Here is a 25739-nt window from a genome sequence, read left to right as displayed (position 1 = left end):
ACTAAAAGGCGAAGAGTACCATTGCCTAGACGCCGTAGACGTGGTTCACCATGCCAAGGGCAGGACATGGCATTTGAAAAGCAGAGCCCCACCCTCTCCTTCCACCACTTTTAAATCAGATAAATCAGGTACCTACTCCTGCTGAGCATCTTTTTGCTCGAGCCTTCAAGCGACGGACTTGTCCCCAGTGAAGCAAACTAATCATCAGGCCACACTACCCCAACCTCTGTCCTCTTCACTGTGTAGTATGAATAGAGCAAGAGTAGGTAGACTACCTTTTAACAGCCTCACGTCCACCACCTCGCCATCCCAACACCCCCACACCTCTACCTCACACTTCATCTACTTTCTCTCTCTCTTCCCGCTCCTTTCTCTCTCAGTCGCCATCTCTCTCTCCCTTTGTCAAGCCCGGTTTGTCACTGCCATGTTTATCTTGTCTCCACAATGTGTCACATCAAAGGCTTCCTCCCATGGGGTGGGGGTGACAAGCGGTTGAATGTTCCGTGACCGCCGCTCACTTTGTGCACGTGCGCGCGTGCGGTTGCCAGGTCTGGCCAAGCAAATCAACGGTCCGGTGATGGGCGAAACAGTGTACCATTGATTGCACGCTCTAGTGTTCTTCTACCCTGGGTGGCGCTTGTAGTTGCTCTCACCTCGTCCTTGTCCACCCGGTGCCAACTGGCCACAGCCTCCGACAGCTTTGTGAATGCATCTCAGAGCACAAAAGATGAACCAGAGTAGAATGTAATGTATCATAAATATAGGCACGCGTGGTGACAGAAATATGTTTATCTCTCACTACACACCACACATACAACACTACACACCACACACATCACTACACACCACACGCACGTCACTACATACACCCCACACGTCACACCACACACACGTCACTACACACCACACGCACGTCACTACACACCACACGGACGTCACAGGGAAGAGGCCGGCAGCAGGCGGTGACCTCAGGGTCATATCCTGCTAACCACCATCCCGTTGCTTTGTCTGTGCTGTTGTTTGTCTGCGAGTCCTTGAGTGCGGGAAACACTAGACACGAGGCGAGAGTACGTCGAGGTTCTGGAAGCCGCCAGCGCCCTCTCCCGAGAGAGAGAGAAACAAACCCGAGGACCAGTTGTATTTTGTTGATCCATCATTGTTCTTTTTTCCTCTTCGCATTCTCCTTCTATGACTTATGCTCTTTTATGCTTTCCCTCTTCTTATTCTTGCAGTTGTGTGACGTCTACGTGTGGTGGTGACGTTCGGCCGCCATGTTATTACCGTGCAACGACTGTTAGTACAGTAAACCTCTGTTAGTACCGTACAGACCATTGTTAGTACAGTACAGCCACGGCACCACAGTGAGGACAGGACAAGCTACGAGGCTGACTAAAGACAGGGCTAGCGAGGGACCGGAGGGTACACTTGGCTAGGGAGGGACCGGAGGGTACACTTGGCTAGCGAGGGACCGGAGGGTACACTTGGCTAGGGAGGGACCGGAGGGTTTACCCTAAGATGGCGAAGACCTTCTCGTTAACGGCGCAACGATTTGCAACTTTTTTGACACGATTACATTTATCATGCGTGATCGCAATTTACTTCTCGGGCCGGCAGGTTGCAGCAGAGACCATCATAAACATAGACCAGCAGTTGGTTTATAGAGACATCAACATAGACTAGCAGGTGCACAGCTTTAAGAATCTTTTTACTTCTCCTACAAAATCCGCAACCTCTACTTCGTCGTAACGATTACTGGGGCCAAGGTTGGGCCGCTTCAGACTTTAAATAACAACTTTTCGATTGTTTTTACATCATGCATAGAAATCGCACAGAAAACTCTCCAGAATAAGACTGTGGTCTTGATTAAGAATTTATAGCACCTGTCAGGTAACCGCCAGGTGATCGTACTCAAAGCCATCCTGCAAGGCAAACCTACCGCGCCTCCTACCCCCCCGTGGGGCTGGGGACTCCGGTGCCAGACCGGAACCTCGCGCGACAACGCCTGGCCGGGCGTGGGCCAGGTGGCAGCACTGGGCCAGGTGAGACTGGCTATTGACTGGCCACGATGGCCGCCAGCGGTGTGGACCGGCGGCGTACCTGGCGACATTAGTCACGACGTGCAGTGAACGTGGCGTGCGCGCGCTGTCAAGTGCCTGCACGCGCCCCCTGTGCGCGGGATCCGATGCCAGTTACGCCGCACTTCAGGAGTTTTGTGCAGGTTCCTGTGTTTGCTCGATTGATAGCAACTTGAGTGTTGCGTGCGGAGGTGTCAACCCGTACCTGTGCAAGGTAATCGCTGTGTTTCACCTGGACTAGTAACGTACGTCTCGTGTCCACCGTGTCGCCTGCCCCACGTCTGAGGGAATTCCTGGTGAATGGAGGTTTGGAACTTGTCACAGGTGACGGCATCAACGACAATCTCACGAAGTTTATTTTTGAGGTGTTCGGTCCAGCGACCTCAGTCTCGCCAGCGACTCAAGATGACATGACGAGTCTGGAACTTTGTCACCTGGCGGTTCTACTGATGCAGTTTACACCTGTAATTGAAAAGTGATTTTTTTAACGTCCATCAGGTAGCTAGTCTGCGTTTGTTATTGTTGTTGACACAACATCTATTTCTATGCAAAAGCTTGATTTTCTATGCACTAGGAATTAATTTTTGTGAGAAGAATTGCGCGGGAAAGAGACTTGGGTGGTCAGTGTGTCGGCAGGTGCTCGCGTCCTTCTTGTAGACAAGTTCGTTAGTGAGATGTGGGTCCTAGCAGCAGCCTCCAGCAGGATATGAAAACTGTAAACTGGAACCTTGCTCACCCTGCAACAACCCTGCGGTCACGAACAATAGTTTCAGTTGTGGACAAACCCCGGGGAAGATCAATGAAACTGTTTTCAAGTTGGGAGACACCCTCAGGTCACAGTTCACAGGGTGGTCACAAGTCGACCTGACTCCATGTGAACAACACGCGCTGCTCACCTGCTGCTGCTGTTGGCGAACAAATAAGCAATTAGACTTGTGATGCATCTTTAAAGGCATCGAGCGGTGATCGTCTCTCGTGGATGAGATGAGATGAGTGTCCTCATCATCAAGATGTCAGATGAGAGATGCGCGGCGGCTGCGACAGCTGCTGACGCCGGACAGTCTGCAATTGGACTTCTCTGTGGAAATGAGATAATAGCAGAAGGATGCGTGTAAACTGATCCTTGTTTCTTTTCTGATGGGAACGAATCTCGAAGGACATTAATGACGCACTTCCGGCCGACGGCTTCCGGTTTGTGAATCCCACAAAGGAACCCGACTTCTGGAAACGGAAACAAGAAGGTAATGGGTCAGAATGCTTGATGTCAGTCAGGTAAGCCGATGATGACGGCTGAATCACAGGCGGACGGGGAGTAGGAGGAATGGGGGGCGGAGATGGAGAGAGAAGTGTTATGGGGGGAGACGAGGAGAGATTTCCTAAGATGGACATAAGGCAGAGCACGCACACACACACACACTAGCGCGCACGCGCATTTACACACGCATGCTCACATACTCATATACGCATGCGCGCGCACACACGCACCCTCACACGTACACACATATGAAGGGAAGGGACAAAAAAGGAGTTGATGCGACACAAATGCAAGTCTGTTTACCTTAGTCCACATGCGTGAGATGCAGGAGGTGTGTGTACGTGGGCGTGCGTGTTTGTTTGTGTGTTTGTGCATGTGTGTGTGTGAATTTTGTGTGTGATAACAGTACACGTGGGTGCTCTTCAAAGTTGCTATACAAATATTTATTTTTGCTAATACTGATCAAATCTGCGTGCTGAAGCATAATGAGCATGTTTAGCCTCCTCATCCACGCTGTTTGTTTATTTACTTTGAGCTGAGGACTACACAACATTGAGACAGGTTCGACCTGTCGGCTGGCAGCGTCTGTAAGTGAGACATTCTTACAATCCTAATGCAATAAAAAACAATAATTGAACATGCCGCTGACATGATTGTTCTAAACGGCTTTCAGGGACCTAATGACAGTCAAACAGAGGCTCTGGCAACATTGTCAGGAAAAGTGAAAATGTGAAAACGTTGTTAACGATACGAGGAATCGATACATTATTTTTAACGTCTGTAGCGGACAGTAAACAACTCAGTCCCTCATGTAGACAGGCAGGTTCGTTAGGGGAACATTTCTGTCTCTAATGGACGGAAGGAAGCGAGGTCTACCGGTGTCTGACCGGCCTGCTGGACACAAATCATCAGACAGACTCACACACCTTGCATCACCTGGATGTAAGAACATCTCGCTCACCTCTGGCTTCTCTAACATGTCGATTTTACTTAGGTACGTCGTAAGCAATATTCATTGATTTGCTCATTCATTCATTCAGTTCATCGCCACGGAACCAACGCTGGTTCAAATCAGTGCGCAGGTTTTCTGCGCACGTCACGTGCAGCTGACGCACGTGCCGAGTTGTCTGCCTGGGGCGACTTGGTGTGTGAGGATGCGGGTAGCTGTGTACTTGAGGACTTTCCCGCTGGGTACATGTTCTGGTGGCTGTGTACTTGAGGACAGGATGGTGTGATGAAGGGATAGCTGTACATGATGACTATGATATGGGTGACCAAGGACTGAGTATATCAAATGTACACGGTCATGTCAGACTATGAGGATCCACACATGATGGACATCAACTCTGCTGTTGTTGATGTTGCTGGTGACTGATGAACAAACATACATGGAATAGGGGGATGGAGACGGACACGCTCACAAGGATGAGAGAGTTTGGCAAGAAAGTGAAGGAAGGTATGGTCTGGCAAAGAAGTAATGACCGATAAAAGACTGGCAATGAAGACAGAAGGGTGGTAAAGCAGTGAGGGAGGAGCTGGAGCTGGCCAGGAAGCCACGCATAGCCACGCGCATGATTCAGTGCGTGGCAAACATTTCTCCATTAGCAGCAGTACAAGAGAAAACGAAACAAACAAATAAACAAACTTCATCCTGCGATAAGAAGATGGTATCGGTCTCCCAGGTCCCACGTTCTTAGACACGTCGGCATTCGGTCAACAGGCCTCCGATAGGACAAGGCGTCACAGCTGCCTCCTGAGCAACGCCGTCACAGCTGTCGACTGCCATCACGGCGCATGCGTGCACCTGACGTCTTTGTCGTCACAGCTGTTGACGGGCTGCAAACGTAGTCAGAGAGTTCACAACAGGAGCTGCTCGTCTTGACTGAACAGTCGCCCACTGTATTCTCGCCCTCGACAGACCATCATCTTCATCACCCTCATCATCGTCCTGGCATCATGGGGACTGTCTAAAAATAGACCAGCTCTTCAAGAATTTGTATGGGACTACTCTCCCTCCTGTTCTTACTCTGTAGTAATGTTCTTTTGTTTTGTCTTTCCTTTGTGACAACGACTATAGTGCTTAAACATAAAGAATTATATAAATAATAAAATACAGAATTAGTAACAGCAATAAATTACTAAATATAAAAGTAATTAAATTGTAATATCTTTGTGGGTTTTAACGCGTGACTAGTTGCTTAGTAGTAGAAAATCCACCCACTGTCCGCATGTGTAGACCCCTGTCTACGGAACTATCGTTATGGGTTGAAAACATCTACGGATGCTGGTTACAGAAACCACGATTATCCCATGAAAGGTTTTCCGTGGGTTGGTTCGTGTTGCAGTGTCGTGCAGTCGCTGCACTCGGTGAACTGCCTGACATCACATTTGTAAGGGCGGACCACCATCAGGTGGACATTTGCCCTCACGTGCAATGGGCGAACTCGCAGCAGGGGGTGGATGTCTACCCCTGCACGGCCTTTCTAAAGAAGCGACATCTATAAAACAGATGAATTCATGTTGTTTACAAGATGAAAGCCAACGGACGTGGCAATGCTTTGTGGATGTGAATATTTCAGTTTTTGTTTGAAGACTTCCTTACATTTAACATAAAGTAATTTGCTAACGTGTGTTGTGTCATTGAGGCAGTTAATATTCTAAGTTAATGTACTAAGTGCCAGAAACAGTTGTCGACAATGTTGTCGCTATTTGTGTTGTTACGGAAGTAGTTGTAGTGAGGCCAACGCTACGAATATTGGCATCTTGATAGAAAATGCCGTGGAGAGGATTTTTTCTTTTTTTTTTTCCTTAGAGGGCGGGGTAATGTATTCAGGTCTGATAATAGAAACGTAGCGACTTAACGAGAGAGAAAGAGTATGTGAGAGAGAGAGAGAAGAAGGGAGAGGGAGACTTGTTTGAATCAACATTGTCGGCCCCGTGAGTATTCCACACTAAAAGGTGTAACAACACAACGGAAAGTATTTACCAACGTTTGAAATAGATGAGTGGGTATTTGTAAATTCTCTATTCTGACCACGAACACAAATCTTCAGTCATGACCACCAGGCGGCGCGGTGTCTTTACATACGGGTACCCACAGTTCCTGGCAACGTGACGTCAGTCCCACCCCAGCCCGCAGCCTGCTGGGTGATGCTTGACTGGGTGGCTGCTGTATCAAGTGCGTGAAGGTATTTTTGGTGAGGGTAGGGGTGCAAGTCGGGTGGGCCGCAGATGGAAGGAGAGAGCAAAGCCGGATTCAGAAATGAATTATGGGAATTGTGAGGCGACTGCAGAGTGCTGGTAATTTGTTAGATTAATTACTGTTACTTCTCAACGATCGGCGGTGGCGGACTCGGCTACTGCTGTAATGTCGGCGACAAGGCGCTGGCTTTGTGCACAACACAGCGCGACACGGGACAGAACATGGACGTGATTGAGTAGGTGCACGCACACCCACTCACGCGCGCTCAGGCATGCACGCGCACCTGCTGGCGGAGCCGTGTACATCCCCTCCACCACCACACTCACAAACACACACACACACATCCACATTCACACAAATCATCACACGCACACGCACACGCACACGCATGCACGAACACGCACACGTACGCATGCACGCACACGCACACGCACACGCATGCACGCACCTTGCGGGCGGGGAAGAAAGCGTTGACAATGTGGCCTAATGACGGGAGACACGCGGCCGCTGGTCATTGTGAGCTGATCGGGAGGTTAATTGACTGATCCCTGGTCCTGATGGTTTACGCGACAGCCAGTGCTTGGCGGCGGCTGAGTGACTTCCGGTCATACTGCTGTTTCTAGTGCGCGCGGCCTTTTAATGAAATCATTTCGATGGCTATCGCTCAATACGTCTGCCTGCAACTCCGCCATTTGCGTGTACTTGTTCGTCTGCGTGCGCGCGCGCGTGTGTGTGTGTGTGTTTCGTACATAGAGATACGTGTGTCTGTATTTTCTGTAAATGGTTGTTTGTGCGCCTCGGTTTATGTGGTCTATTCGTGTTTTCTGTTGTTTTGCTGTTGGTTTACCTGTATTCATGTGCTCCATCTGTTTTTCGAGTCTGTCTGCGTGTTTGACCGCACAAATATGTACCCTGGTGTCTTTGCGACCGTGTTCTTGTATATTGCAGATGACTCTAGCTTTGTCTACAACAACACATTTTATGATATTATTACGGAATACATTCATGCTGCTCCTTTGTCTTACATTTTCTTCTGACATCTTCATCTGTACCTCCATCTTTGCTGACTATGCTGATACCAAGGTGGGGGAAACGGTCAGACTCTGTAAAACATTCCCCATGTAGTTGTAGTGGGGATTCTTGCTTGTTGTTGACCCGCATCACCTCTGTCTTCTTGATGTTGATGGTCATCGCTGCTTCATGAGAGCTGAGTGAGTTTGTCTGTGCTTGTTGCTTGTAGGACGACAGGCTGATGTCATCCACAAAGTCGAGATCCTCAAGTTGCCTTTATTAATTTGTAGTTGTATGCTTCTGCTTAATTGCCATCTTTTCAGTAGTGGCAGCGCCTAATTACATATATTCCTCGTTTTCGCAAAGTCGTGTACCTGGCATTCTGACATCGTAGGAAGACCCGAAACTTTAAATTTGGTGGACAATGACGGTTGTTGCCCTCTAGATGGTCAGGTGGAATACTGGGACTTGCAGGTTTCTGCTTACTGCACTCTGGTCTGTATCGTGCACTCCCTAGTCTGATAGCCGCACTCCCAGAGCTACAATTTCCAGTTTAATTTCCTCCTGGAGTGTCAAGGATGATGTGGTGTTGGCGGGATCGTTGGCCGATGGACTTCCTGCCTGTGAAGAGGGCTGATCACACCGGAGGGACACAACTTGTAGGACCGGCCACTGGCACTCAGTTCACAGCCTCACAACCGTTTTTGTGCACCCAAAAAAATGTATTAATTTTGTTAAAGAATGATATTTTCCTTCTTATTTTTTGATATTTGTTGACGATGAAATTACTTCATTCCTTCCGCACACAAGTCAACGTGAGGGTTCGTGCTCAAGAAGAGACTAACACAAGTACTGATAATAGATAATCCTACAGACCTAATCATGCACATACTTTAAGATCTCTCTCACACAACACAGATATTAACTCACTAATAAAGGTAAAAGACACCAAAGTTCACACGCACTGTAAGCAGTATTTGTCGTTATGTTGGAGTGTATAAATTATTCACCCGAAGAAATAAACCAAGTTGTTCACTCCCACAAGTTGTATGAGAGGAGAATCAATAGACGTTAGGAGGACTTTACTGAATGTGAAACCCAAAGCTGCTGAGAACTGAGAGTCCATCTCATTTGCATGCGTGCACGTGCAGCAGACTCGCCCACCCAAGCTGACGTCAGCTCTGGCCAAGAAGTTTATTTCCAGCCACTGGCCAGCCTCGAGTTCTCACCACACCTCCGGGAGTCTGGGTCGCAACAAGTGAAAAAAACAATGCCATTCTCAGTACAATGAGATTCTATATACAAAAAGTGAGGAGGGACAATGGGGCTTGACTTAATTACACAGTCACAGAGCATCTGGTCAGAAACCTACCGGATGTCACACATTCCCAGAAAGTCAGGGTGTCTACAGACTACAGTGTCCATTCTTCTAGATTGTCGCAGTTTTGAGAATCACTCAGTTGTAAACAAGGCTGGCATATGAAGTGGGTGGGGTGGAGAATGATGCCATAACCAAGAACCAAAGGTTTCAAGACCAGCTCTAACAATACTGACACAGCAGCCCTTTTTACCCTTCCTCCGTCTTTGAGACACTGCCTTTGTGGTCAATGCGTGTGTGTGAGAGAGAGAGAGACATTAAAAGTGGTCTCCCATTGGTATCTCTGTGCTCACCTTTTGTGGTGTTTACCTGTTTCCACCAACAGGCATATGTAACTTCCAGGGTCTGTACTCGCATCACGTGATCCAGTTAGTCCCAGGGCTCGAGAAGCCAACGACTATTCACTATCGTTTGACCTGCACTCGGATTGATCAAACAGATTTTCCTCCTCACACTTTTTCTAGAAAACGGCAATTAAAAATGTTTATTTACAAATCGAAGTTTATCAGTCTGATTGGCTTACAACACATGCGCACAAATCGAAGTTTATCAGTCTGAGCTTACAGCACATGCGCACACTAAATGGGATTTGAGAACTTCCGGACACACATCAGCTTATAAACGGTAAACACTATCCACCCACAAACATTCGCGTTGTTTCTTTTGTTTACGCGGTCTGGACATCCGCCGTTCTTTGTCTCGAGTGTGAGTCCCCATCTCCTCTTTCCCCACTGCCAACCAACAACACGCGCAAACACGCACACACACACACACACACACGCAAACACGCACACCTACACACACACACAAAACCATGCACACCTACCCGCTAACACACACACACGTGAAGTCTATCTGATCGTGCTGAAAACTTTGTGTATTTTTGTGCGGCAGGTCCTTTGATGTCGGAGGGCGTAATTGTGAGTGATGACAGCCTTGGTACAGAGTCCAGCAGTTGTTTCTTCCTTAATGAGCGCGATCTGCATGGCGTGCACAGTTCCAGGTCATTGCCTGAGCAGACGACAGTGTGTTTGACAAACATTAACGAGAGCATCTGCGATCATGCAACTGGCAGTTCTGCGTCACTTCCTGCAGAGACGTCATCAGGCATGATTGCAGCAGGAAGGTGCGCGTGTCCTCACCAACCTGCTTTTCTCGACATCACTGACAACTGCAATCTGAGAGAAGAAGGTAAGGGTGGAGTAGTCATGGAAACAGACGAAAGAAACATGAATGAAAGAATGGAAGGAAGTAGAAAGGAAAGGATGGAGAGTGTGAAGACTACACGAAAGTAAAGAGCACGAAATGGAGAGAGTGAAGGATAAAATGAAGTAAAGAACAAAAAATAGAAAGTGGGAAGAATGGAATGCAATAGAGAGCAGGAGATGGAGAGAATGAAGGGTGGAAAGAGCAAGGAATGTGAGAGTGAAGAAAAGAAGTTGACAGGGAATAGTCAACCTCTTTTTTATGAACAAGAATAAAGATGGCGGGTGAATGAGGTGGAGCTTTATCAGACAATTGTACCCTGCATACAATGAACTTGACATTAAATAATACGATGTACCCTGTTCACAATGCAACATGTTGACATTAAATAACGTCAATGCCTTATTTTTCTGTAAAGTCTCTGCTGAGCGTTAGTAGAAAAAAAAAAAAAACCTTGGCTGGACTTCCGCCAGACGGAAACAAACTAAACAAGATTTATTGGCCGGATATTACGTCAGAGGGCGCTGCTCTGCCGTTGTTGCGTACTTGTAGAGTGGTCAGGTGTGTTCAAACTCATTTCCATATACAGCAGCAAGAGGCCTCTGTGTGTTTACGTGTTTGTGCACGTGTCCACAACAAACATTGTTTCTCTTTCATACTAGTGGCACTGCTGATGTCTCCCACAGGTTACATCACAGGTAACAAAGCTCGGTAACATGGGCCGTTACGAGTGACTTATTACAGAAGGAACTTACCTCCAAAACAGCTTTTTTCTTGTTATTCTCTGGACTGACAGATTGAAAACAATCTGCAGATGTGGGCTGTCACCGCATTTCAATGTCGGGACCGTGGATCGAATCACTGAAGAAGAAACTCTAGACCTGGAGATACTAAATAAACTACTCTTTGCCCTGAGGGGATGCTGAACAAATACAAGCAGACACTGTGCGGCCTTTGAACACTCTAGTCACAGTGAATGAACACGTGACATGAGACTCAGTACAGAACAGACAGACGCTGTGGCAGTCAGTAGCACGCAGAACACTTTGAACATCAATATCAATGGCAGTCATTCAAACAAACATCAGATGTCATACATCGGGGTAGCAAAAACGGTGAGAATGTCTAGAGACAAACATGAAGTCAGCGATCTGTCCGTGAAAAGACAACTCCACTCCTCCTCAGACACCCGACTATTCCAACAAACGTCAGAAACAGTATTTGTACCCACCTATCAGTTCCAGACTTGGACACTGACCCAGCGCCAGGAGAGAAGACTAACATGTCAAATGAAATAACTCACAAGGGCAGCAACAAAGACTACAAGGGACATAATCCAAAAGGAAAATAATCAGAGAAACGCTGGCGGTTACATCAGTCTAGTAACATCCAGCAGCCGAGTCCAGAGGACTGGCCAGCATCCCAGACGACCAGCCAGCACTCACAGCCGATGTTTCAGAGGATGACCTTCTCCCAGACACTGGTTAAAGGGTGTTAGGGGTGCGGTGTGTGGGGGACACCCTCTTGTCGCGCGGGGACCTCACATCAAGCCATCGGCCGCTATCTCCACTTCTCCCCGACACCCCGGGTACCCGTGGAAGATAAAGAAGGAAAATTATGAACTGATGTAGCGTGTTATGACACTTCATCTATCTTTCAAGAAAACTGGAAGTTGCTGGGAGTGCAAGTGTACCAACACATCGTGCATAATGCACACACGCGGGAGAAGGGGCTGGCGTGACAAAAAACTGTTTGTAGTGTACACACCGCGGCACGCACCACCGGAGGGGCAGAAAAAAACGATGGCAATCGCGCTCAGCAGGTATGGATTTCCACGACTTTGATGCCCCTCCACCTCACACACACACACACTCACACACGCACACACACACACGCACACACACACACACACGCACGCGCGCACACGCACACACGAGATCATCAAAGTCTAAAGAGTTTGTGTGCCGTGAAAATGTGCAAACAACAGTCAGAAATTAATGTCTGTGAAATGTTTTGCTTATTTTGCCATGAGCCCCGTGAGGCCTTCACAGCCCGAGTTTTCTTTTCAGTCTTTCGACCGAATTTGCCGCCGTTGTGAAGCGGTTATTAACTGCTGCTTGCGGCAAGGAATTGTACGCAGACGAGCGCTTTGTTCACCTTGGTTGTTTTCAGTTTTATAGAATATATAGTAGAATGCATGACACACACACACACACGTGCAGTAGGATGTAGGCAAGCAAGCAAAGTATTTGCAGACATGAAATGTTCACCTGCCAACGTATCCTTACGGAGACACACACGTGCACACGACACTCTATCCGAAGCGATGAACACCCAGACAAAGGCATTCAAGCGTGAAATAGTAACAACAAGAAGGTGAAAATTCCATTAACTCTGTTTGACTCCCATAATGTAATAGTCTCTTTTATTAATTTGAGACCCACTAAGCGGTAATGTCATTAATTACTCTTGATTATGTCGTGTTTACATTGTAATTAAATTGTAATTAACCCATGTTAACCCATTACATTTCTATTTCCAGCTCATGTGGACGAGTCTTGGCATGAGGAGCGGGACTGGGTGGCCGGTCCAGCCACAGGTCACACACTCACCTGTGCACCGAGAGGCGACCTGTGGCTGGCAGCGCACGTGCACGAGCCTCGACGTCACAAGAGGTGACCGTGTGCGTGACGCGCCACACAGAAAGTTCCAGATGTGTCCGTGTGATGGTCACACACTTCCATGTTCTCAGCAAGAACTCTCGCAGAAAAGAAAACTCGGTAAGTTGGACTGTCGTGTTTTCCGTTGACTGCAACAGGACTGTGGGATGTAGTCTGAAAAGCTCGTCCATTCACAAGATTGCAAATTTTCACGAATGGTCTCCACGATTATAAAGAGTCATTAATTAAACAATGTATTTTAAACACCACAATTAAAGAACATTAAAATGTAGTTTTTGTTCTTGTAAATCATAGTCTAATTTTTTTTCTCTATTCAGAAATTCCAAGTTGCCATCCAGGCTCCCTGGGAGATTACGATGTTCTGTCATCGCCCTCGGTGAAACGTCATCGCATGGAGTGCGCCTGCGCTGCGCTGCAAAGTAACTTCCTGCGCATGGCAGAAACAGCATACAGGAGCATCCGGCGGAAAGATACTTCAGCGGCCAGTTTCGAGCAGTTCAAGAGGGAACTGACTCAGACAAACTACTTGCTCAAAGAGAGTGCCAGTCTCATTGCGTGTATCAAACAGATGTGTGAGCACTGGGCGCATCTCCATGTTCGCCAGCAGGTTTGCCCACCAAGTCACGTGATCGAGTCCTGTTGTCAGGTAAGACATCTTGCCAACTAAACAAGGGCCACAAGCTGTTGATGGAGTACAGTCTCATGACTGAGAGGACCCATCCTGTTGGAATAATGCCGGCCTATCGAGAATTTTTGGACATGAGTTCGGAAAGACGATATGGTAAAAGAAATGTGCAGTCGAGGAATATATATGTTCTTTAGAGTTTTATATTTTAAAATATTTTGTAACATATATGTCTGTGACGTCAGTTGGAACACAAACAAACAAAACACACACACACACACACACACACACAAACACACACACACGCGCGCGTGTTTCTGCTCTTGCTTCTTGTTGTTCGTGAAGTATTGTACCCACTCGACCATTCACCGGAGAAATATGGTGGAAGGACTTTGGAAGATAAGGCAACAAGAAGACCTGCGGCAAACAAGCGGCCTAATTTATCAGGGTAATCAGGCTGGCTGTTCTTTGTAGCAGATTGCAGTCATCAGTCAAGATTCGCCGCAGGCCGTCTCTGCTAAGATAATATTGAGAACTCCATAAGTCCTACTCTTAAAAATCAATTCATCACCGTCTCCCTCCTCGCCTGCTGCAGTCAGTCCTGATTGCACTTTTTTTCTGCGAGACGTCGGGTTGCATGAGTGAAGAAATGTCATTCATCTTTATTTTTAGTTCAAACAATGTTTGTAGATATTAGTGATAGGTAAACCTCCTGCTTTCTCCAAATCAATGGTAATGTTATTTCTTGTGTGCTCTTGAAATGTCAATGCTGGAAAAGTTATTTTTAATCGTACAGTGAAGACACTTCCAGTGAAAACAGTTTATTTCTTCGTCACTCAGTCCAATATGTTCCACTTAGCTCCAATTTATAGGTGTTGTCGAATTGAGATTTTTAATAGTGAAAACAAATTTTTAGCCAGAATGTAGATAATGTACATTTAAATTAAGATTGCAGCACGTGTCTTAACCAACTGACCGTTAGTAATTTAAGTATAAATATAACTAATTCAAAATGTATCATTCTCAAATGACCACCAACACTTTTGTGACAAACGAGGGCGTGTTTCAGTGAAGCATGACAAACTGCGAGGGTAGAGCAGTGAAGCATGACACACGTAGCGGGGTAGACAGCGATGCCATGTGACACACGGGGTGTGGGGTGTGCGGCATTAAGCTTGACAAATGCACCCAGACCACGATTAATAGCCCTTGCTGTCCGGCATCGTGGTGGCACAGCTCCTGAGCAGTTGGTGAAATGATGAATTGGACGAACATTTGGACTGAGTTTCCCGGAAACGGCAAATCTCTCAAGTTTTGAGAACCGTTTGTGTTTTCCGTTCAGTTTATCTGTTCTTTTGTCTTCGAGACTCAGAGGACAGTTGTAGTCAAATGTGTTTCTTGTGGCGGTGTAACTCTTTCTGGCAGTTTGTTTGTTTGTTGTTGTTGTTGTTGTTGGTTTTCTTTATTTTATTATTTTTTTTTTTGGTAGAAAAGTGCCTTGAAACAGCAGGCTTGCCAACTCGTTCAATAACCTTTTCCTAATTAGCGTGTTCTACAGTCAATTAGTCGATCACTTGAAAGTAAATGAAGCATATACGAGTAATATTGTTTCGTGTCGTGTAGGAAAATACGAGAATCAGGTTGGTGCGATTGGCTATTCGTGTATTGTTTCAGTTGTTCTTACGTGGAGCCATTTTAGAAGTCGGTTAGCTTTGGGAAAAAAAGTAGGCTTGAGGCCACGTGACAGGAAACATGTGACAAGTCATGTGACAGGAAATAAAAGCTGGTATGGATTACAGGAACTGGGTATTAACTGGACGAGATGGCCGAGAGAGCTCTCTTCATGAATATTTCAAAGTGCAGGCCTCCCTGGACAGACCGTGCGGGAAGGGCTTATCATTCAAGCTGACGAAATGTGCGATGAAATCTCTCCCCAGAGGAACGAAACTCCAGTTGTCGAGGTTTTTTTTTTCTTTTTTTTTTTTTCTTTAAGTTTCAGCCCAGCCCTGTGTCTCACTTTCAGCTAAATGTGGACTGCATCTACCTTTTCCTTCTTCTTCCTTTCGTTTGAGACATAATGCTCAGGATGTCTTAATTATCGTCGGCTACCTCATCATGCTCCATAATCATTACCCGGCATACATCGGCACAACAAAAGCAGCCGCCGATGCATCGTTACGCTTCTATATTTAGAGGCTGTTGTACTTCTTAAGGAATGGGGAGATGGAGGTAGGGTAGTTGTGTGTGTGGGGGGGGGGGGATGCTGTGCTGGAGATTAGAAGCGAGTGGACAGCTTTTTTCCGTCCATGTTTCTTTCGCGCCATCTGTCGGTCTTACGCAGAGTAATCGTTCTTTGGACGAGAGCTTTCGGAAATGACTGTTATTGCCTGGTAATGGCTTGGGCTGATTGGCTGCATTTGTTTGTCCGGACTTCTGCGATCGGCAGCGAGTTGTCAAGCTGGAGCGAGATGCACTGTGGAATGTCGCCGTGCCCCAGCTATTGCCGCCTCCGCCTGCTTGTCACTGCTTTCATCGCCGCCTGCTTGTCACTGCTTTCATCGCCTGCTTGTCACTGCTTTCATCGCCTGCTTGTCACAGCTTTCATCGCCGCCAGCTTGTCACTGCTGTCATCGCCGCCTGCTTGTCACAGCTTTCATCGCCGCCTCCATCGCTGGCCGCTGTCTAGAAATAGAGACATTTTCCTGTAGGTTCTTGTGTGCGTGATTCTGCTCAATGAATAACTGTGATTGTTGTTGTCCACGACAGATGAAAGTGGGTGTGGTGACGGATAGAATGAAAGGATAACTGTTGTATGATCAGGGAGTAGGGTTTAGCCATAGACATGGCAGACCACATGACCATGAACCATATTACAATGCTGATAACTGCAGGCACACGAGGGTTGAACAAGCTTTTGGGTTTAAGAAAGATGATAAAGGCGGGTGAAAGGTAATAACAGCCGAATTGTAGTATAGATGGTCAGTCAACATTACCAAACACAAGCTGTAATTACATTTAATATTTCACTACAGTTGTTATAACCTGACATCAAGGATATGATAAAACGTCGTCCCATCAATGATGCGAAAATCATGAAAGTAAATAATGATGACAATGTCTCAGTTCTGTTTGTTCCAGACAAACGAGATGGTGCAGTGGAAAGTCAGACATGATGCGCTGTATTGGTGTCTCTAGAAGAACTATCATAACCAGACCATGTCATGGCGTATGTCAAGCATGTCGATAATCTTCTAAACAAACTTGGGAATGCTAGACCTGTAAGCATACCTAATCTTTTACAGTCCTTGATTAAAATTAACAGAAAATTTTCCTCAGTATCTCTTTCTTTCTGATTTTCTTTTTCCTACGTAGCCCTCCTCCTTCTAATGTCTTGTGGATTTTTGGAGGATGGATAGTTGGCATTGTCTTTGCGTATCTCTTTGTCTGTCTCTCTGTCTGTGTGTACAATTAGGGTCTCACATGTGGGTTCATGATATGCATTACTTCTTCTAGAAAATGTCAGTAAAAACTAAGGAAATTGCCTTCTTTGTTCACCTGCCTTGAAATGTCCGTCCAAACTTACTCTTCGCCTTGCCTTTCCATTGCCATCACGACATAACAGACTTCAGTGCTGGACAATACATAACTGCGATACCATGCAGGATGTAAGCAGATCCTCGGTCTTTGACTGGGGAGAAGGGATATTTGTTGGCAATAATCTTGTTTGGAACACGGCGCAAACAGGGAGATGGAAGTCGAGAGGAAGTGAGTTATCCCCCATTCATCCTGCAATCTTCGCGCCTTGTCGTATCAGACTTCGGCCATTGTCGTTGATCCTTTAACTTTTCGTCGAACCTTCCTTCTACTGCCCCTCCCTCCCTCCCTCGATTCTTTCAGCCACCCTCACATCCCTCACTTCACTCGCGAATTGCCGTTGGATTTATTTGCTCCATAATGCGATTAGGGCTTCGAGTGGTCACGGCCCATTCCTTGCCTCCATCAACTGCAGGCACTGGAGCGGAGGGGGAAGCCTGTACAATCAATAGAACAGGCATTGTTCGGAAAATTGGCTTTACCAGTCTACGACTTCGGCCTTGGCATCTCTCACAGAGGACTTTTCAAATCGATTTCTGTGTCAAACTTTGTGGACGACCAACAGCATTGATGGTGTTACTTTAATTCAATAGCACATTGGACAAGAGACCAACAGTATTGATGACATTTATTACTTCCAGAATGAAGTGGGGAAGTATCCGGAGGTGTGTCTCTTTTCATCCGAGGAAATGGCATTGTATCTCTTTGTATCGCTTTGACAGTAAATTTTAAGCAAATGCGAGGACAAATGGATGGTATTTCCCTCTTAATATCGTGATCATGGTCATGAATTGTTTGATAGCATTAGTCTGTATCCTTATAGTGTGTCCTTTGTTAAAATAATCACAATTATTAGCTCTAGCTGGCAATGTAGACTGCGCAAACAAAATGTATTAGCAGCAAAATGTTGGATGAAAATGAAAGTAAGTGCAAAACTGTTGAGAGATAAACAAATGTGGAAGCAGCATTCATCCTTCCCCACCCAGAACTCTTTAAGAACTCCTTTGCACTAAATTTGAAAATGTTTTGTTTATAAACAGGAGTTATCGTCGGGAGAAAGAAAATCTATAGATTAACTCACGCAACTGGCAGAATGCAAACTTGTGAGATTTCGAACTCTAGCACTTTGTCCTCCCGCTATTGAACCCTTTCTAGTTCTTTTTAAAGAAATCAATCCCTTCGTGACAAAAAATATTATGTTCCTTTTATGCTGGACACTATCGCCTGCCACCGGTGTATTGGCTGCGAGGCCATTGATTGGTGGGGTCGAGTTGACGTGGTGTGTGGACTGCTGGACCTGTCTGTCAACCCCACACAGGCAAACACCGTGCTCCTTTTGTAAAGAGATAATTGATTAGTTGTCGCGGAACAAAGGCTCATGTCACGGCGCTATTGATTGGGTGATGAGTTAGTGCTTTTCGTCATTATTCTGGAGTGGGCGAGTGAGAGAAGCTCTTAGAAAACATAAACTGTTCTTTTCTCCCGGCGTCAGACACACGAGCTCCGTGGGAAGCAGCAGGGTACTGAAGACATTTGCATCAGAAACAAGACTTGTTATTTTTTATCATTCGTTTTTTAGTTTTTTGTTTAAAATTAAAAGGAGTCTCAAATCTTTTCTCGCTCTCTTCCTCTGTTTGCTATGATTATATTTCTCAATTCGCTCATTTGTTATTGTACGTGAATGTTATAACGATCAGGACACTTTGTCACACCCTCTCAACCTCTGAAGCAGAAGTGAGTTGAAGTGAGAGTTTAAGGATAGGGTCCCGGTACAATAGCTGTGTGAAACATAACAGGGAGTGTTTGCCGGAGAGGATGGTTGGGATACTTTACATCGTTTAATAAGCTTTCTATACGCACGCACTCACGCGCCAAAAGCACAATAGCAACATACAAAAGCAAAAATAAAAAACAAACAAAAAACAAAAACAAAAACAAAACAAGCAAACCAAAAAAAAAAAAAAACAAAAAAACCCCAAACGAACAAAATAAAAAACCCACACACCCACACATACATACAAACACATACATCAACAATACAACACATATGCACGTGCGTGCAGAGATGAAGTGAAAGGAGAGGAAGAGTAAGATGAAGTTTGTCTGTCTTTGAAGACATTTAAGTTCATCTATCAGTGTAGCACTTTCTATGTTGTAGAAGACAGCTCGGGAATTATCAGCCTTGTAGAATGTGCAATTTTAATTACACTGCATGTATCTTACATGAAAACATTTTCCCAGCATACTTCACGGTTCGTGGTACACAAGTGCTGTTGTAGTGGTGGTAGTTGGGTGGCAGCAGACCTGGTCGTTTCCTTGTTGGCGTTGCTATCATCGTGTGTGTTCGTGTCTTTTGAAAGTTTCCCAATCCTTCCCATCTGACAAGAATTTCGCGATGCCATGTCATTGTCATCCACAGCAGACAGACCGAAAACTGTAATGAGGGAAAACAGAGTTCAAGTCAGAATTCCCGTTAAAAGAATTGTATTTTCTCTCCCAATGTGTCAGAAGTTGAGAAGTGTTTTGTGTTTTTCTGTAAATACACAGTGTATATATATATAAATTATATAAACTGCTTAAAAAAGATTTTTTATTGAGCCTTTCAGTAAAAGTGTACAAGATATTGTAGCCCTAAATTAATTCGTAATAAAAGGGTTAGTTTTCTCCGCTAGATAATATTTAATCCTCCTCCTCCTCCTCCTCCTCCTCCTCCTCCTCTCTCATCATCATCATCATCATCATCATCATCATCATCATCATCATCGCATGCATAACACAGTGGGGAAAAGTCGAAGAAAAACTTGAAAGAATAGGGCAAGAACTTGTGTATTTAGTGAATGTCCTAGTGTGTGCGCACGTGTTGGTGTTGTTGCTGTGTAAAGCACTGTAGCGGTGGTGCTGTGTACACTAGGCACAGACTGATAAGTCAGCACGACAGCTCTCTAAAGCGTTTCTGTGGTATCAGGCATCGTCATCATCAATGTCCAGTCTTTGTGGTTTGCCCCTCCCACTCCCCCTGTCTCTATAGTCCATGCTAAAAGGGAAAGTAGCCTGTGCAACCTGTGACTAACAAGGATTTTTTTCATTTCGATGGAGTCCTGTCTGTGTCACGTGACCTCACGTCATGGTGTGGACACGGTTAGCGCTGAAGCAACGGAAAATAGCGGCACAACTCCCACCCCACCCATCACCATGTCCCTCCATGAGTTGTTGTTGTGTGTTTTCTGGTGTCGCACGTCGTTGTCGGTCTCGTATTCAGCCGTTGGCAAATATTTAGAAACCACATGGACAAGTGTTTGCTAAGTGGTCCGCAGATCGCATCTTCCTCGCTGGAGTTTGACAAGCACTCGGCCGTCCCTTCCTGATGGAAACATGAATGAAATGTTTCTCCCGTGTGTGCACCGTCTGTAATGAGTTTTGGCAGGGTGTGGACTGTTTTATTTAATTCATTTTGCAATTCTGTTTTCGTGTTTGATATTTGTCCAAAATGAAAGCGTCTACATGTTTGGCTTAGACGTGTTGTGTATAGTCGAAATGTCTATGACTCATCAAACATATCCTGTACGTGTCATGCATCCCATGGTGCATCGGGGAGAACTCGCGCCTATCGCATCCGTCCATTTTGTATAAAGTTTGCCGGCTTTTGTGCGCCGTGTGTATGGAGGCTTTTCCAAGTTTATATATTTTCCGCTTTTAAAATTCTACTGTATATAGAAGATACGCAATCATATCATCTCCGGGATGTTCAGAAGAAAACGTTAAGAATACTGCAAGAGACGAAAATATATTTTCTTCTTGAACATTTAATCTTTTAGAGGCCATGCTTGTCATGTCTTTCATTTTTTTTATCCCTTTCCATCCATCTCTCTCTTGTCCACACATACGCGCACACACATACAGAGAGAAAAGCATCCCTCGTGTAAGATAATGTATTTATATATTTGTACATGCACAGACTTTAAGAGATTTTCGGCTTTCTTGCTTCAGCCTCAGCGAGAGTGAGGACAGCTCACCATTTCAAGAAAATAAAAGCGACGAAATGTTGCTTCAGTTTTTCTTGACGAACATGTTTGAAGCAAGTGACATAAGGTTGTTTACAGATTATAATTTTGCAGGAGTTTCAGTAAACTACAGGAGCAGCTGTACGCAGTGAGTAGCTCGCTCACCGACAGCTGCGGGTCTGTCACGTGACTGTTCTATGGACAGGGTTTGGTAATGCAGGTCTAGTCACGTATTGTGGGTAATGTAATGAGATAGCCTAGCCATTAATGCAGGTCTAGTCACGTATTCTGGGCAATGTAATCAGATAGTCTAGCCACTAATGCAGGTCTAGTATCTGGGTTAGGTAATGACATAGCCTAGCTGTTGGGCGCTTTTGTGCTGCAAACGGTTGTGGAGGCCATCTTTAATATGCTTATTTCAGCTTTGCCGTGGTGAAATATGAAAAAAAATAAAAAGCCAGAGAAAATCTATATTTCAATTTTCCTAAATCCTGGATAATACAACTTATTTTTGGATGTGAAGTCGCCGTTTGTTTCTTGCCTTCTCCCAGTGTGTTAAAGTAGGTGAACCATGAAATATGAAACATGATTATTTGCCACATACCTATATTGGCTCTTTCACATTCATGCAATAAATTCAACATTGTTTATTCGTCATAAATCTGTAATAGATTGACTATTGACTACTTGTTACATGCCAGTGACTAACCATTTTGAGTGGTTCAGTCCGTCTCCATCACATCTTGGGTTTATTTCTGGACAGCAATACTTTACTTCTGCCTCTGTTTCCTTTATCTTCTGGTGAAGTAATGAGGTTTGCCTACAACTGCAACTGCTACAGCTGCACTCCTGCCAGTGGCTGTCACCAAGACTGTCACAACAAGCTGACAGTTCTGTCAATAAGAGTGTTGTTTATTATCTCAGGCTGTCCCAGCTAACCTTTTCAGCATCTCGGGGGGTCAGAAGCTGGTTAATAAATGCCTGACATGTCCGTGACCTCGGTCTCTTAAGGACTCACAAAATAAATATCATAATATAAATTTGGCACAAGTAGGTATCCTGTGAAACTGTCATGTTTGTACCTGTGCTTTGTCTTTTTCTGTTAATTCACATTCAACTTGTTTCTTACCTATCCTACTCTTTTGAATTTCCTTCCTGTCCATAAAATACATTCGTAACATCACACAAATTAGCCCTCTTTCAAAAAAGATTATATAAAAAATATATCATCTGTAGGTCCTTTTTGCTTAATTAACATTGTCTTACTTTGATAATTAATTTGGCAATCATTTCTATACCTCACCCATGCTTTAATGCAATATTGTCCAAAGTTCGGCCTTGATTTACAGAAGAGAATATGACATATTAATCATCGTTAAACAATAATGTCATTGTAATAATTAGATTGTGGTTCTGGTGTGAAATATGATGGGAGTCAAATGTGTTTTTGTTGTTGGATTGCTTTCTGCGTGTAGTGCTTGTGTCCTGACATTGACTTACTGCTGTTGTCGCTTTTATTTACTGTTGTTCTGCCCTTCTTCATCATCGTCACATTATGGTATTGATCTTACAACATTGTGATCAGTGTAGTCGTCAATCGCTGTTCTCTAGAAAGGTGCACAGCCTGGAGATGGTATCATGTTGTAGTTGAGGTTCACCTTCAGGTGGAGTGTGAGTGTATTACAGAGGATTGTTACTTATAGTGTGCTTTCTAAGTTGTTGTACTTAACAGTTCCTAGCTACACTTTTATAAAAATGTCAGGTGTCGTGATGAGAGACTGCCGAGTGCTGATTAAACAGAGCAGAGTGTTCAGATCATTGCGGGTGTTTCTGTTTTTGTTTTGTTTTTGGTTTGTTTTTGGTTTTGGTTTTGTTTTTTGGTTTTGTTTGTTTGTTTGTTTGTTTGTTTGTTTTGCGTGAATGCTTTGAAAATGGATTTTATCGACCTTTACACGAGATATTAGATAAACATTACCTGAAGCTTATAACATAAATTATGTGTGGATAGTATGATGTCAAGACAGTAACAGGTTATACATGTGTCCGATTGTTAACATTATCGCCATTGTACGACCGCTCTACAACCAGTAGATGTGAAATGTGTGTTGACATATATGCCTTGTAACATATTTCTTGTTTGTGTAAAGATGTCTGGGATTTTATGCCTAATGAAGTATGTTGTCTGTTTCTGGGCTTGTATGCCCTATAAACATTACTGTTTGTGTAAATGCTTGGCGGTATTTATGTCTGACTAATACGTATGTCTGTACAGCCGAGCTTATCATAGCAAGCTGCTACGTGTGTGTCCATAACTTATAGTATTATCAAGGTTGAGAAATAAATTCTCTTTTTTGTTTTGCTGTTAACTAATCGCAGCGGTATTTTGAAACGTTTGAAAGAAAAAAAAAGTTCAAATAATAAATTCGCAGTTGTGTTTGTGTCCAACGAACGGCGTCTGAATGCAGGAAAAATGTGAACATACTGGAGATACAAAGTAGTGATTGAGACTGGAAGTATATCTCTCTTTCTCTCTCCTTTCTTCCATCCATCCTTTCCTCGGAGTCGGATCTGTTGTGCGTGTTTTACTCGTCCCTTCACAGCGGGTAAGACCATCTCCATCCGGAGGTAAGCATACCTGCGGGAAACATCCTCCCCTGCACGCAGTGTCATGTTTCTAAAATAAAATCTCGGCAAACTGCAGTGCAAACTTCAATAAAAGCTCCGCTGGGATCAACAGGACCACGTTAAAATCAGTCAAAGGATCACGTGACACAACCCCGGGCTTCCATGATGGATGTCCTGAGCTGGGGGTGCCGAAGAAGCTGGAGTCCAGACAGGAGCCTGATGAAGCTGGTTGCTAAAGTCAGGGCAGCATCTCAAATCTCTCACTGTTTCCATTCTTGACAAGTAAATTTTGAGACTGCAAATATTGTTCCGCATGTATAAATAATACAGACCTCGACACCCTGAGAAGTGTGTAAAAATACAACCGAGAAATGTAGAAACACGGGGAGACAACCCTCCATAAGACAGGGCTTCTGTCCCATGGCGTCAACATTCAAGGTTTTATTTCGAAATGAAGACAAATAAGCAACGGGTGCGGAGACTTGCTGATGGATGGTTAGTTTTATCCACAAAATAAAAAGTATTTTTTAAAACGTGTGTAACGACAGACGGATGAAAATAAAGGCTGATAAATTAACAGATCCTGATGTCATGTTTGTTCATTTCTTGCTAAAAACAAAATTTCCGTCGATGCTTTTAAACAAGTGAACTTTTTTAAAAATACATTTTTAGTGCTTATCTGAAACTTATAACAAGCAATTTCTTTACGTAGAGCATTTATGATTAAACAAGCTTTAATTAGGGGAAATTTAAACTATAGATTACAGACAAGAAGGAAAGACTAGTAGGATGACAGATTTCTTCTCCTCACGACTTCCCTTCTTTTCTGTGTCGTTGCATCCTAAATGTAAATATGTCTAATCAAGTAGACATAAATACAAATAGACAGGTAGGCAAACACTAACTGTGAAGGTATAATCAAATAGACTGGCAGACTAACTGTGAACATTTCTAGCAACATAGGCATAAGTACTAATAGACAGGCAGGCACTAACTTTGAACTTGTCTAATCACATAGACAGTTGTACAGACAGACCAGCAAACACTGTGAACATATTTAATCACATAGAAATATGTACAAATTAACAAGCAGACACTAAACATAAAGGTAAATAGCTTTAGTAAAAAAACTTTTCTATACTTCACAATTATCTGCAAAAAGAAACTGTTCAGGCTTGCATGTTGCATTACATGATAATTAAGGTGAAAGGTGAAGCCTACAGTAGACATAAGTCCTAATAATGAATTTTGTTCATCAGTCAACTGAATTTATAAATATTTGATGTAAAATTAAAAATATTAATTCTAAGATGTATAAATATATGATAAATATTTGAATTTTAATTTTTTAACTGGTTAATAATCAAATATTAACGATGGGAATTTTCAAGTTTTACTCTGAACCACTTAGAATGTTCTTTGTCAACAACACAAATCTTTGTGAAACAAGCTCTGGTAGCCAGACTAGCACACACACTGTATGCTGTTCAGATAAACACTTGAGCTGGTTGTGAAGTTGCAGCATGATTACTATTTTATGTTCAGTAAAGAGTGCTGCTTTGATGCGATATGCAAATATAAGCTTCTTTGAACATTAAGAACTCGTGTAAATGTATGAGTGTCTACCTTTTATCTTAGTCGATTTCACACGCAGCAAGACTTTAGAGGTTTTCACTCCAAGTGTCTTAGCAGAGACATTTCCAAATGACTTTTGTACACGACACTCGTAGAAACCACATACTTGTTACATGGGAATAGGCTGCAGAGGAATATTACAAAAGGTATTGACTACATATTGATAGTTGACATGAACGGACTGCATACAAATGTGAACAGAATGCTCTCACCGCGCAACAGGCAGCAGATTGTACAACAGCAACAGCTTCTTCTTTCACTTTTTTTTATTTTGTTATACTTTATTCGTTTGTTCTGTTTCCAGTCACTTTTTTAATTTATTCTTTCCCTTTTTTCTTATGCATTGCTTTTTCTTTTCTTTTCACACAATGTTTGTTATTAATCATCATCATCATCGTCGTCGTCGTCGTCGTCGTCGTCGTCGGGATACTCAGGTGGTTATTTTATCATA

At 44.2% G+C, this 25739-nt stretch overlaps 1 long non-coding RNA gene across 1 annotated transcript; it reads left to right on the top strand.

Annotated features, from left to right (window-relative positions):
* The first annotated feature begins 2150 nt into the window (after positions 1–2150).
* LOC112556807 lies at positions 2151–23450 on the top strand. The gene is made up of 4 exons (XR_003097821.1): positions 2151–3316; positions 9816–10112; positions 12670–12907; positions 13126–23450. It is a non-coding gene; the product is annotated as an uncharacterized LOC112556807 (long non-coding RNA).
* Positions 23451–25739: the final 2289 nt, after the last annotated feature.

Source organism: Pomacea canaliculata, linkage group LG2, assembly GCF_003073045.1.
Source record: "Pomacea canaliculata isolate SZHN2017 linkage group LG2, ASM307304v1, whole genome shotgun sequence".
Lineage (NCBI taxonomy): Eukaryota > Metazoa > Mollusca > Gastropoda > Architaenioglossa > Ampullariidae > Pomacea > Pomacea canaliculata.
The sequence above is the reverse complement of the archived record's forward strand: the minus strand, read 5'-3'. Positions and strand labels throughout refer to the sequence as shown.